General features: G+C 30.1%; 1 pseudogene; it reads left to right on the top strand.

The window, feature by feature from the left end:
- The first annotated feature begins 771 nt into the window (after positions 1 to 771).
- On the top strand, positions 772 to 8669 carry LOC134275278 (receptor-type tyrosine-protein phosphatase epsilon-like; annotated as a pseudogene).
- Positions 8670 to 14426: the final 5757 nt, after the last annotated feature.

Genomic DNA, 14426 nt, shown 5'->3' with positions numbered 1-14426 from the left:
AATTGCAGTAGATTTCTAGAAAACACCTATAAACTCAATCATCTTTTCAATATTAAAGTACTTCTGTATACAATCAGAATCATTTTAAAGAAATAATGTTAAAATGACCAATGACGAGTTGATATATCTGGACAATTTGTATTGGAAAAAAAAATTATTAAAATCATTGCATATTTAAAGCAATTTCTCAGCAATTAGTATATTTGTTTCCCTTTTTCAGCCTTACAACAAAGTGACCAATCCTCATCCGTTGTAAAAGCATTAGGGACTGGACTAGGATCCTGTTTATTTATGTTAGTTGCAATAATCCTGGCAGTCATTTTTCTTCTTAGGTGGGTCTTGAAATAGTAATAAAGAACCCCCTGTGCTTTCTCATACAGTTGTATTTCGTTTAGAAACTATCTTTTTAAATATCGCTTTGCAGAAATAAAAGAAGAAAACAATCTGAATCCTGTTCAACTGCAGTTCTCTTTCAAAATAAAAATGGTGCTTCTGGTAAATACAAAATATTTTAATATTTTTGACAATAAAAACTATGAAGTAAATCAAATATGAGCTATTTTTTCTTACTTTAAACTTATTGTAAGAGTAATTTTAAAGCTGCAAGCAATGAGATTTGCTGCGGATACATTTTTGAGGTAAAATTGGGGAGAATATTTGTTTTATATGCAAAATGCTCTTTATTTATAAAAGAAAACAATCATCAGTTGATATCATTGACAAACATACCTATTAATTTGTGTAAATCCAACCTGTTTCTCTTCCTTTGCATTAGCTGAAAATATGCTATACACAAACATAGGAAGTGTTTCCGTTCAAATTGAGGACCCAGAAGAAGAACCTCAGATAGAGAACCCCGAGGAGGCTGTGTATTATAATGATCTGTCTGTGGCTAAGGATATCGCTGTTTCAGATCTACTGAAGATAATCAATCAGAGGGAAGCCAACGAAAACGACGGATTTCAGAAGGAGTTCAAGGTGTCCAAGTTTTTTTTTGCGAATTCATTAAGTACCTAATCAAACATTTTATGGTTAATATATTCAATGTAATTTATACATGAAAAAGTTAATTTGAATTACGTTAAACAATATTAGAAAGATATGAAGTAACCTTAAAAGTCAAAGCATTAGTGCTTTCTTAGGCACATTAAAAAGTTAACTTACTGTATGTTTACTAAAAATTCATGCGTCATTTTCTAGCGGCTTTGGCGTAGATAATGATGCGTCAACATCTTATATCCATTGATTATGCTAAATTTTGAAATCATTTATTATATATATGTATATTGTTTATTCATATATGTTTCCATAAAAATATGTATTTAATTTTGCATTAAATTCTTTAAATAACTGACTTTTTTTCTTAATGAAGTCGCTACCTTATGGAGAAAGATTTGCCTGTGAAACCGCCAAAACGGAAGAGAACATGCTTAGAAACAGATTTAAAACCACATTTCCATGTAAGATTATAATTTCTATTCATTTTGTTGTAAAGAAAACTATATCAAAAATTTTGGAAATTTTTCATTAATGCAATTCCATCTAATTTAAAACCAGAAATAATATCACCCTTTATATTATTTTAAAGAGTTTCTAGTATATGTTTCTTAGTATATTGCCCGTGGAATAGGATAAATTTTCAAGTTTAAGTTTTAATATCATATTCCTTGAAAGAAGTTTTATATTAAAAAATATCCATCCATTGAATTCTTTTTTATTTTAATGGGTCCATGATGTCTGCTTTTAAAAGTACTGAAGAAGGCAATTGTATTTCTTTTTTCAGATGATCATTCTCGCGTAATTTTGGAGATAAGTAAGGGATTTGCCTCTGATTACATCAATGCAAACTATATTGAGGTATTATATATAACATTATTCCTTAAATACATTTTCAGTTTGAAAACAATAACCTGATAATATTTAAATGTATTATTAACAAAAAATTTTTTTGTCATTAAAATTTGTAAGGAGACACTGCCATTATGTCAAATGGATTGCCTGCATCAAGGTGATGTTAATTGCAAAATTTGCATAATAAATTACTTACACCGGGTTGCAGAAGTAAAATTTTAATTTGCATTAGTTTACTTTATATTAGCTGTTGTGTGAACGCAATTTAATTCAATTAAAGAATGAATTAGTGTACTTCGCCTAAATTTACACGAAGAAACTTTGTGTGACCACTGGAGTTTTACAGTATATTTAAATAACACACACACATTGTATTTTTTATTCTAATAGGTTCATGATATAAATTATTCAAAGCACCGAAGAAATGTTATATGCTATATGTTATACGATATCTATTGTCAAGGAAAAAATTTTTGTCTATTACATCAATGCAATTATATTTCCTATTATATATATCTCATTTTTTTAGATTTTCAGCTTGAAAACAATTACCTGATAATATTTAAATGTATTATTAACAAGCACTAATTTTTGTTTTAAATAATGGAAGGAACGCCCTCCAGCGGTAACAGTCATTGCCTGTCAAGGTATGTTAATTACAGTCTTTTGAAATAAATTGGCAGATTTAGGTTTAATAGTTAAGAAAATCTTTGATGTAAAATACATATCATTTGTATAAAACATTCTTTTAATATAGAGAATACTTTGCATGGAGAATGATATGGCAAGAACACGTTGAATACATCGTTATGTTGACCAATCTTATTGAAGGTCCAAAGGTTTGATTGAAGAAATGTTATATGATATTTATTGTCAATGAAAAGTTATTCGTCTAACTAAATATTATTAACCTATTTCTCATTTGATGTATTATAAATGATATCTATTTTCAAGCTATATACGCCACTTGAATCACATGTTAAGGAAGACCTAAAAAAAAGTCTGTCGGTGGAGCAGTCCCACGTACATATTTCACATTTTATTTTAGGTGAAATGTCATCAATATTGGCCAGAGATGGGAAAGGAATTGGACATTAATCCATTTTCTGTAACCATGGAAGAAGAAAAAGTCTATGCTTATTTTGTCGAAAGAAAAATGAATGTGCGGAAAAAGAGGGTACATACAAATACCAGTGCAATTCAGAAAAAAAAAATATCTTCAATTTATTCATGTTTATAGAAAAAAAGGCCATATTTCAGATTATATTTCGTTTATAGTTCATAATTGTAACTTCAATGTATATGTATTTTGTTTTAGTTTTTTTTTTAAATTCTTTTTAGGTCACTGGGTCAAGGACTGTCGTACAGTATCACTACACACGATGGCCCGATCACGGAACACCGAATCCTCTAAATTTGGTTGTCTTCCACAGACACTTTAGACACAAGATCAGAACTACCAAGAATCCAATTATTGTCCACTGCAGGTAATCAGAAATAGATGTACATGTACAAAGTGCATGATTCATGCTGTACATTAAAAACCTATGATTACTTTTAATTTTCCACTTATGACGAGTTAGATTTAAAAGCACACATTCAATTATTTTGAATAACACTGATTGTTTTTTACAATTTTGCAAATGAGGATTTTCTATCTTTTTGTTTTTTTATAAGATTGAAATGTTTTAAGGATTCAAACATTACTTTCTTTTTTATTAAAACATGCATGATTGAAGGGTGTAAGACCTTAAGAAAAAACCATCAAAGGAAAAAAGTGATTTAAAATATCAATTGTTCACTATTTGTTTTCGTTTACCTAAGAGGGATACTTTGCATTGACATTTTCTCACATGGTGGTAGCAGTTAGGTTGTAAAAGAAATGTGTGTTTTAATTTATTTACAGTGCAGGAATTGGACGAACTGGGACATTTATTGCCCTTGACGTTCTTGTCCAGATATGGCAAGGACAAGGGCAAGGTTAATGTCATAGAGTATGTCAAGGCCATGCGTAGAGACAGGATGACGATGATACAGAATGTGGTAAATAAGACAAATAAACTAGCTTTACCTTTTTTCACAATACTTCTTTTTTTAGTGCAAACATTGGAATTTAGAGAGTTAAGAGATATAGAATGAATCAGTACACAAGGGGTTGGGGGGAGGGGGGGGGGGTTTCTTATGATATAGGCAAAGATGTTTTCCAATGATATTTTTTTCCGTTAAAATTTGGAAAGTAGAAAATGGCATTTTTATTGAAGAAAATGTATTCAGAGAGAGAGAGAAAAATTTACAATACATAAAGGAATGTTCATTTTAAAGTTTTTAAATCACTTAAAAAATACGAAATGTAGATATATGTCAAATTATATTAATAATATTTCAGGACCAGTATGTCTTTCTGTACCATGCTTTGTACGAGTTCTTTAGACGAAAAGGACAGTACAGGAAGAAAGGCGAATTTCGCGGTCTGTATGGAGATACAAACAGAATAAATTCACAGAAACAACTCACAAATGAATTTAATGTGAGAAATTAATCTAAGTGATTTTAAAAATATTTATAATGACTTAGTGCCTATTTATTTCTCTGACTAAAATTTAAATTTTTAACTTCTAATTTAAAGCAATTATACTGGTCATATTGAAACACACAGATCTTTTAATTAATTTTTTTTTTAAATTATAAGTTTAAACACGTAATTTTTTTTATATTATATTTGGCTTTTTAGGGATTGGTAAATGTAAAACCAAGCTATAAAGTGCGTGACTTTAAGAGTGGACAAAAGTATTCACATCTAAACTTCACCAAATCCGTTTTACCAGGTCTGTATTTTTTTCATATATGTTAATTTTGTCATTTTTCTCAGTATTTCTTTTTTCGATTGAAGATAGATAGTGTACATGTACAGTGTACTTGAGAAATTCAAATGCATGAATATAATACATGTAAAATTATGTATATTTTAAAAGGAATTATGTACGTAGAATGTATTTTGAAAAACTGATGTGTGTTCCATATAACCGTTTAATTATTTAATTATGCAGTTGAGCAATATCTGGTCTATCTAACTTCTCATGTGTCTGGCAGAGAACCTTACTACAATGCAGTTCATGTTTCCGTATGTATAGATGTGTGGTTCATAAAAAAGTCATACTAAAATGTTTAAAATAGAGAATCCATAAATTCCCCTACATTGATATTCTACATGTAATAGCTGTTATATATATATATATATATATATATATATATATATATATATATATATATATATATTATATATATATATATACACATAGTCCTTCACCCGAGCCGAGGAATTTATATCTGCGCAGTTCCCAGTGTCTGGTGCGGCCATAGATCTTGTTCGCCTGCTTGTAGATCAAGAGTCAACATTCCTCATTTCAATGAATCCATTATCAGAGATGAAAGAGGTAAAAGGAAATATTTAAAACAAATTCATTTAAATTTAATCAAATACTTGTGATAGCTAAATGTCCTTCTTATCCTTGGTTTATCCAATAGGTTTGGACACTTGCAAGTTAAAATTAAATTTAACAAAAAAATATTATCAAGGGAGCAAAGGCATTTAAGAAATGTTTTAATAAAAAACGTTTTCATAGAAATACTGCTTTTGGAATTCATTAACAAGGGATTTGTAAATTCTATTGATTCTTCCATGAATATGGCTTTTTTGCTTATCTTTATGATTATTATTCCAGCTACAAAATTGGGTGGAAGGAAAAGCTGGCAATGTTAAGCTCAATCCTTATACAATTGTTCGAGAGGAACAGACAACACTGTCCGACGAGATCAGAAAGACAAACATAAAAATAAGAAAGAAAGGGGTAAGCTCAATAAATATTGATCTGATAATGTAAGAGTGGTACATGTGAATTTCATTCTGAAAGGATTCCATATGCGAAGGGTGAAAAACGAATATTAATCCAAGTGAAAAGTAATTGAAGCCCATTTTTTCTCATAAAACTACAACACTGGTTTGAAATTTTGGAAATATATTGAGGCTCTAAATGTTTAAAGAAATTCTAGCGTAAAGTGTCACTGTGGAACATAATATCAATGTATTTACTTTATTTTTTTTCTATATTGCAATACAATGATTTAAGATTAAGCATCGAAAAGTATTACTTGTATTAAAATGTTTTAATATAAAACTTTATGCATACAGTAGTCCAGTCCAATACGAAAATTTGTAATATTACGAAAAAAACATAAGATTACGAGAAAGCGTAATATTACAAGTTATCGTAATATAAAACTAAAATTACAATTTTTCGTAATGTAGTTAAATTACGAATACGCGTAATATAGCAGATTGTAGAGACTGTATTATGAGTTTTCGTAATCCAAGACAAATTCAAGCATTGAGTGTATTTATTATTCTATAATAAACAGTCAAACTTGTGCTTATTTTCTGCAGTTTAACAAAAAGGCCCACGCAGTACAGATATTTGAATGCATGAATTGGAATTCTACTGATGCTCTCCCAGCAGAAACGTCTTCTTTGACAAACCTTCTAAAACAGTTCAGCCTCGATCGCAAGTCTCAACCAAACGTACATATAACTGTTATATCGAAGTATGTACTGTATTCTCATATAAACAAGTTTTCTTATATAATACATGTGTATGTTGCGAGAATCATTTGATGATATGTCCAATTTAGATTATTTATGGAAGGCGGTTGGTGCCAGGTAAAACAAATATTATATCTGGCACCTACCGGTTTCCTTAAAATTGACACTAAATCTTGCATGAATAGGTGTGTTCTGTACAAACGCTTAATACATACCCGTGTAACTGAATATTAGCGAGAATGAAGAAGTCATTAAAAACTTATGTGTTCTACAATGGAATTTATATAAAAGAAATCAATTTTTACACGTGTTTTAAGCCATTTCTCTGATTTTCCATGTAACACTTGTAAGTTAGATGTAACAACTTAAATTTAAAGAATGCACGTCCATTTTTTTTTTCATTTTTCACGATATTCCTATCCTTATATTAGTTTTGGTTATATATATTTATCGAAGTATGTGTTACATATTGCCTTCCTCTTTTCAAAAGGGACGGTGCAACCTGCTGTGGTGTATTTATTGCTGTGTATAAGGCCATAGAACAGTTACAACAGGATGACGAGGTGGACATATCTACCATAGCACAACAGCTACAGTGTAGAAGACCAGAGATGGTATCTACAAAGGTACTAACAGATGATAGCTAATTATATTTCTCTTTTTCTCAAAGGTTCATTTTTTCAATTTTACCAAAGGTCTAAAAATTGTTCTCATTCATCTTTCGAAATTACCCTACAAGTTGAATGACATTCTCTCAAAAATTTATCTGACATATCGTATTCATGATCATGAAAGTACAATTTGTTCAGTGATAAATAATGGCAAATGCAAAGAAAACAATTTTTACACTAAACACATAAAATGGGAATATCTATTTATTATCATTTCTGTTATGTTGGATATACACTGACATAATTTTTGAATCAGGTTTGCTTATTTTTAACAATTTTAAACAGTTTCCATTTTGCTTTACTTTTCCTTCTTTGTCATGGGCTGGGTTTTGAACACTTTTTTTTCTTTACACTACAAGAAATAGTACACTTTTTACCAATGTGTCGTCCCGGTACTTATTTTTATAGTGTTTCATTTTTTTCTCAAAACTACGGTTTTGTTAACAACGGTTAACTTAACGTTCGATATGAAAATTATAATGTAAATAAAATAAGTTGCGCTGACCATTCAGGAAATCATAATCTGAAGCAAAAAGAAAGGAAAAAAACATTTTGCATAAATCTATGGACTTAATACCTTTTCTTCTCTCAAACCAAACTCTATATTGTTTATTTTATTTTTTTATTTATCATAGAATTGAATCCATGATGAAATTAAGATAATTTGTCGTATTTCTTGTTTCAGGAAGAGTACGAATTTTGTTACAAAGCAGTTTCAGATTTTCTGAATACAGACAGTGTTTACGCCAACACTTAAAACAGTTTTGTATTAAAAATAAGGGTAAACAACAGAACTAGTCAAAGGGACATTATTAAGTGTTATTACTACTGAACTGTGCATTTTATTTTTATAAAGCACTTTGATTTACTAGTATATATTCTATTTTTAATCATTGTATCTAAGCATATTCATGTATATTTTATATTTTTCATTTATTTTTTATCAAAAGCTATCTAATTATCCTAGTTTTCTGGTTTTTATAGTTAAGGTATTATAGGAGAATGTTTTAATCAGACTTAAAGTCCGCATTAACCGTTGGGTTGACCGTGTTGATTTTTGTTCATAGACTCTGTCAGATAATTGTAATACTTGTATACATGTTGTACTTTAAGGGGTAATATCCCTTTCCTCCTAATTTCACCATTTTTTTTATTCCAAACATTGATATTCATCAAAAGTAATAGCATTAGATTCAAATGAAAAATAGTTTGAAGCTTGAAGCGCATCGTCTCAAGCCACGGTCCGGAGTCCGCATATACAGCTCTCTCCTACCCGTGGCTGCTTGATCACAAAAAGTGTCGTAATCTTGAATATTTACGCCTCTCTATTGTGATGTCATATTCAGTCAGTGGCAAGTTTTGTTTCCATTGCAATCGAAATCAACAACTGACGTCAACAGTATACAAGAAATATTTCCTATACTGCGATTGGATATTGAAAGGTCGCGATAAAGTTCATCATCCGACTATGCTTTACTCGCATTGGTCAATATTTTAATGAGCTACGAAGAATTCAACCACGGCCAGATTGGAGAGGAGCGTACATTTTGGCCGTGGTTTGCGACGATGCTTGAAGCGTTGAATATGTCAATTCATGATGTGAAGAAAATTTGATATGGTAAATAGAAAGATCAATAATTTTTTATCTCATAAGAAAATTAGAAATATGAAATATATATGAAAATAATAATTACTTTTAAACCTATCTAATTCTCATTGGAAAACATACTAAAGCGTTGCTTTTTAAATCAGAATATCAAATGTTTTTGCGCTTGTAAAATGATACGCATCCATCAACAAGAGTCATCTTTCCATTATCGCCCTTGAAAATATTTTTTTATGAAACAAAATGTTAATTACATGTTTATATTATTTTACATTTGCAAATGTTTTCATTTATATAAGATTACTGAAAGCAATGCGTATCTATAACCGTATATATACCGGTACGGGGTCAAGAGGTCATAGATGTGTGTATGGATAATTGTTCGACATAATTTGTCACTGACATCATAAAGAGTCAATGCGCAAGTCAAAATGTAAATATAAGTTATAAGGTATCATTTTTTAACATCTATCGGGATAAAAATACGGGTTGGTCACGAGATTAAATTCATCATAAAGCCCTTATAAAGAATTTTGCATCTGAACTTTCTTTGACAATTAAATGAATTATACATTAAGAGATAGAGATATCTCAATTTTCATTGTTTAAAGGAAGTAGGGATAGCTGTTTAAAGTAAACTATTATAAATGATTCATAAAAATATCGATATAGAAACTAGAAATCAACATCTGTACAATACGAGATCAGTTTCGACTGAGTGGGACTTTAAAGTGTTCCTTGGAAATGAAATCTGTAAAAATCCGACATGCCTCATCATTGAAGTTCGGGGAAAATGTCTTTAGAGAGTTGCCTATCTTATCAAAATTGTCTTCTGAAAGTTATCTCTCTTATCATAGGGATATCACACCTTAAAATATAAGCAGTGTTAACTATTATCAATAAGAAAAAAATATTGATGCTACCATTATAAAGCTTTATCAACTTATGTAAAATAAGTTAACATTTAATGGAAAATCTGCCAAAGTTGAGCATATTTCTCTGCAACGCAAAGAACAGCTTCTAATTTAATATCACATTTATAGTTAGTTTGTTTTCATATTTAACGTGCTGGTCTGTAACAAAAAAAACTATTGCCAAAGTTGGATTGTCGTTGATGAAAACAGCAAAAGGATTATCGAAAAAAGACCAAAAATTAATTAAAGAGACATTTAAATGCTTTTTATTTCAATTCTTATACGATATTAATGTTTACGTATCAATTCGTGATGTATGTTACTTTACATTTTACAATTGAGAGTATGTTTACAATTTCACAAAAAAGATATTTACATACGTTTTAATTAAGGCAGTAACTGATTTATTGAAAATAATTTTACTGGAGAAAATGGTCGAATAATTTTGAAATATTTATTTTTAAAGAGACAGGGATACATTATTACTGGGGTAGTGTCAACATTAGATACATGTAAATCGTACATATGAATCTGTGGTCTAATTAATTGTTCATCTAATAAGCGTAAAAACTGAAATTGAGAAGCAAGAGAGAAAAGTTTTATTGTTTGTTGAATGACAATATCTGTTGCTACTTGTATGTTTTTTTTTCATTATATGGCACAAGTCTTAAAAATTAAATGGTGTGTTATCACATTTGGAATTTAAATACTAATCTAACATTAGGGATATCAAGGTTATAAATATATGAGTGAGAATTGCATAGTGACTGTCGCATTTTGTACAATATATTGATCAAATTTTACGGAACAAATATCAATCATCGCTGATTTTTTTTTTGTTTTTGCGTATCCATATTGTCTGTTCTATTTTCTGTTTTTATTCACTATATTTTTTTTTATATTTTTTTTATTTTTTAAAATTTCTGAATACCCTATGTTGTGATACTTTTGGAATTAACTCGACAATTATGGTTTTGAAAATCAGAGAAAATTCGTTTTTATGCATTGTATAACTAGTTATATATTTTGGTTAATGTGAGCTTTAAATTATGTTTGTTCATGTTTTGTTTTATTACCATTTATGCTTTAATTTCTTTCATCAATAAATCATTTTGCTTTCATTATTTTTATTTCCTGGGGCCCTCATTCTATATGTACCTTTGGACATAGATGTACAGTGAATTCTGAATTCAAGGTGTAAACTGTCGTTGTTCTAGTGAAGTGGATTGATTGATTGGTTGTATGTGGTTTTACGTTGAATTCGATATCTTATCTCACACATATATTTTTCAGCAGTTTATGGGCTATGGGCTTCAATTTTGGCCTTCACTCGGCACTCAAGGCCATTTGGGAGTGAGTGATCTTTTCTTTTTTAAGTTCTGAAACAGAACCAATGCCTTCAACATCTCATCCTAAAACCATACATTCAGTTGACAGTGGCAAGCCCTGAAGAATCAGTTGTTAATTAGGTTGTATTGAATTAAGTCAGTAGTCAGTTTTATAATTCACGACCTTCTAATCACGGAGGAAATCCTTGAAAATATATTTACATTTCCCATGTCTTTATCCGGGATAAAATTACAAATTGTAAATGTACTTTAATTATTTCCCCATCAATGTATTGGCGCAGTTCCGAAAAAATCCACGTGCAAGGCAGTACAAACAGCTAGTTGGAAGCAGGGCTTAGATTACGTGGATTGGCGGAATCAAAGCATGTAAATAAAAGGAATAACTGTCAGATTTTTCAATTTCATGACGATAATCAATCGGTTGGCTTGTGTGAAAATTTTATGCATAAACGCCTTCGGAGTTTATGCAAATTATCACGCAAGCCAATCGACTGATCACATCATGATATCGAAAAATAAGACAGTTATTCCTTTAATCAATGATCTCCATTGTCTAAGATAATCTCATTAATACTAGAATTTATGTCTAGACGTTCATCGTATACAAATTTTAAATGTTATACATTGTAATTGGGAATTAAATATTTAAATATTTAATCTATATTACCACTGTCAGTTAACAGTTTGTAACGCCTATACAATATCAGATATATAAATGGCTGTATACTGGGTATATTTTGATAACAAGTTTCAATGTTGTCCATCGTTTTCATATTTTACTGTGTTGCAAAGTTTACACTGAGCACTAAACTTTCGTGGTGTTTTCGCGATCAAATAAGCAACTGAATCACGATTCATTAAAACTACAAAAGAATATATGAACACATTATTCGACGTTGACAATTTAAACAGAAACCAACTACACTTACAAGAATATAAAAGTCAGCTGTCGAATGTAAAAATAAGTCTCTTCATAAAATTCTACTATTGACAAAAGTAAAAACTCATGTCCTGGGCATGTCCTGATAAGCAGAGGAAAGTCTTGAAATGGAGACCCGGAGTACAGCAAAGAACTATATGCGGTATATTGCATGTATTTTCCCCCCACAAAAGTCAAATTTTGAAAACTTCCTGAAATGTACTGAATTCAATAAATTGTATAAGAAATATAAATTAACAGAATATATTATTGTTTCAAAGTTGTTTATTCACGATTTTTGTTTTTATGACGTCACAAACTAGTCCGATTTTATATCCTTTTTCAGAAAGAGGACAAAATGGACAAAAGTTCAACAGTTTTAGCTTTAAAAGTTATAGAGCGCAAGTTTGTTCAGTTCATTGATACTATCATTCTACACATCATATCAAAATATTGAGTCTGAACACACATGCGCTCGGTGACTTTTACTCAAAATATCGACGAAATATGTACATTTTTCTGTAGAATTCATTAAAAAAAAAATTAAATTTACGTCATGTTTGTGACGTCATTTCATACATATGACGTCATTACTTATGAAAATATTCAGTGCGTTGAAGTCAGCATATACCCCCCTATGTAAGAACATAATTAGATATTTCTCCATTAAAGTTTGGTTTGGGGGGCAAATATCGGTAACTACCGAATAAAGTTCTTTTTCATAATTGTTTGTTTATCACTTTATAAACTTCATTTGTATTTTGTAAAATTTTAACGTTCTGAGGTTGACAGAAGTTATCACATCAAACCTTCAAAATTCAAAATTTGAACATTCAAAGTTTAGCAATCAAATTCTGATCTTATAAAGACGGATTGCAATCGTTTAATAAGGGACGGTTTACAAATAGGTGGAGAAGTGAGCAGTATCAAAATTTTGCGTAGACATCGGATAAACACCTACAGATGATTGCAGGATTTGAGACCCGGAGAACCGCAAATTTTTCAAAATTTTTTTTATCACTTTATAAATTTCATTTGTATTTTGTAAAATTTTAACGTTATGGGGTTGGAAAAAGTTATCACGTGAAACCTTCAAAATTCAACATTATACCATCATTTATGCCTGCGTGGTGCAGTGGTTTGAACGTGAAAAAAGGTGTATATCCTTACGTCGCGGATTGAGTCCCACTGCGGCACGTAGAAACCAGTCCTTCGGATATGACCGTATGTAGCAGTAGATATTAACATGAAAAAGATCCCTCCCTGCTCAATGACCATGATCGTGATTTCCAAGTATTGGACAATATTTGATTTTTTCCATCGGCAGGTTTTGGCGTCTCCATATGAGTGAACAATTCTCGAGAGAGACGTTAAACAATATACAAACACTCAAACAATCAATTAACTCTTGATAAAATAGATTGCATTGAATTTTCTTTCGGAGTTATGATAAATTCAATGCGTCTGACCAATCTAAAGCAACACTTGAAAAATAAGACTTTTTAAACTGCTGATATGAGTAATATGAGATTAATTTTATTGCAGTGGACTGGTGCTTTTTTATGTCATCTTCTGAAGATCTACTGTGTTCTTCCTTATATTAAAAAGGAAATTAAACATTGCAATGCGTTTTAATGAGGTTAATAGACATTCAACATTTTAAAAACCCTTAAGTACAATATTTTCTCGAGTTATTGTTTTATTTCCTCTTTCAAAATGGATCTACTCTGGTGGATTTGTTGGATTCTAGTAACTAAATGTACTTTTTGCTATGGTATGTAATTGTTATTTATTAGGATTTTTATTCATTTGTTTACTCTACATTCTTTATACACTCACTTTTATTAACGAATAACATATTATTTATAAACCTCATGTGTAATAATTGTTGGAAACAATTCGTTGATTTGTATTTTTTACACAATATTACAATTTAGACTTTGTACAACTAATGCAGTTTCTGTACTAAATCTGATGATAAAAAATCTTTTATATTCAAGTATTGTAAGGCACAGAAACAATGAAGGAACGGAAAGAAAATGTTGAAAAAAAATTCGAATATATTTTTCTTCCTTGTTCAGTACGTACACATACGTGGGTATGTTGAAGAGGCATATAAGTCATTTCTCAGGAAATTTAGACTTTTAAATGAAAATTTTAAGCTTGATAAATTACCAAACCGCTGATAAATATAAACTGTTATTAACTATTGCATACAGATAAAAGAGTGTCTAACGCAAAGACGTGCACTAGCGCCATGACTTCACGTGACTTCTATTCAAAGCAAAATTTTCCTCAATAAAAAGCTAACATTACAACAATACCCCCGGAGTTTAATAATTCCTTTGAGTAAATTATATAGTTGAAAACACCCATTTTGTCTTAAAAGTGCAGCTAGAATCACATTGACCTTTCAGTAAAATAATTCTTTCCTAAATTTGCCCGAAACCTTGACCTATGTTTTGAATTTTATACATAGGAACCGAGATTTTTCGTAAAGCTTTGCTTACCTCGGGATT

Source organism: Saccostrea cucullata, unplaced genomic scaffold (genome assembly GCF_032062105.1).
Source record: "Saccostrea cucullata isolate Sc308-1 unplaced genomic scaffold, CSIRO_AGI_Scuc_v1 ctg754, whole genome shotgun sequence".
In the NCBI taxonomy this organism is placed as follows: Eukaryota; Metazoa; Mollusca; class Bivalvia; order Ostreida; family Ostreidae; genus Saccostrea; species Saccostrea cuccullata.
This window is presented reverse-complemented; position numbering and strand designations above follow the sequence as displayed.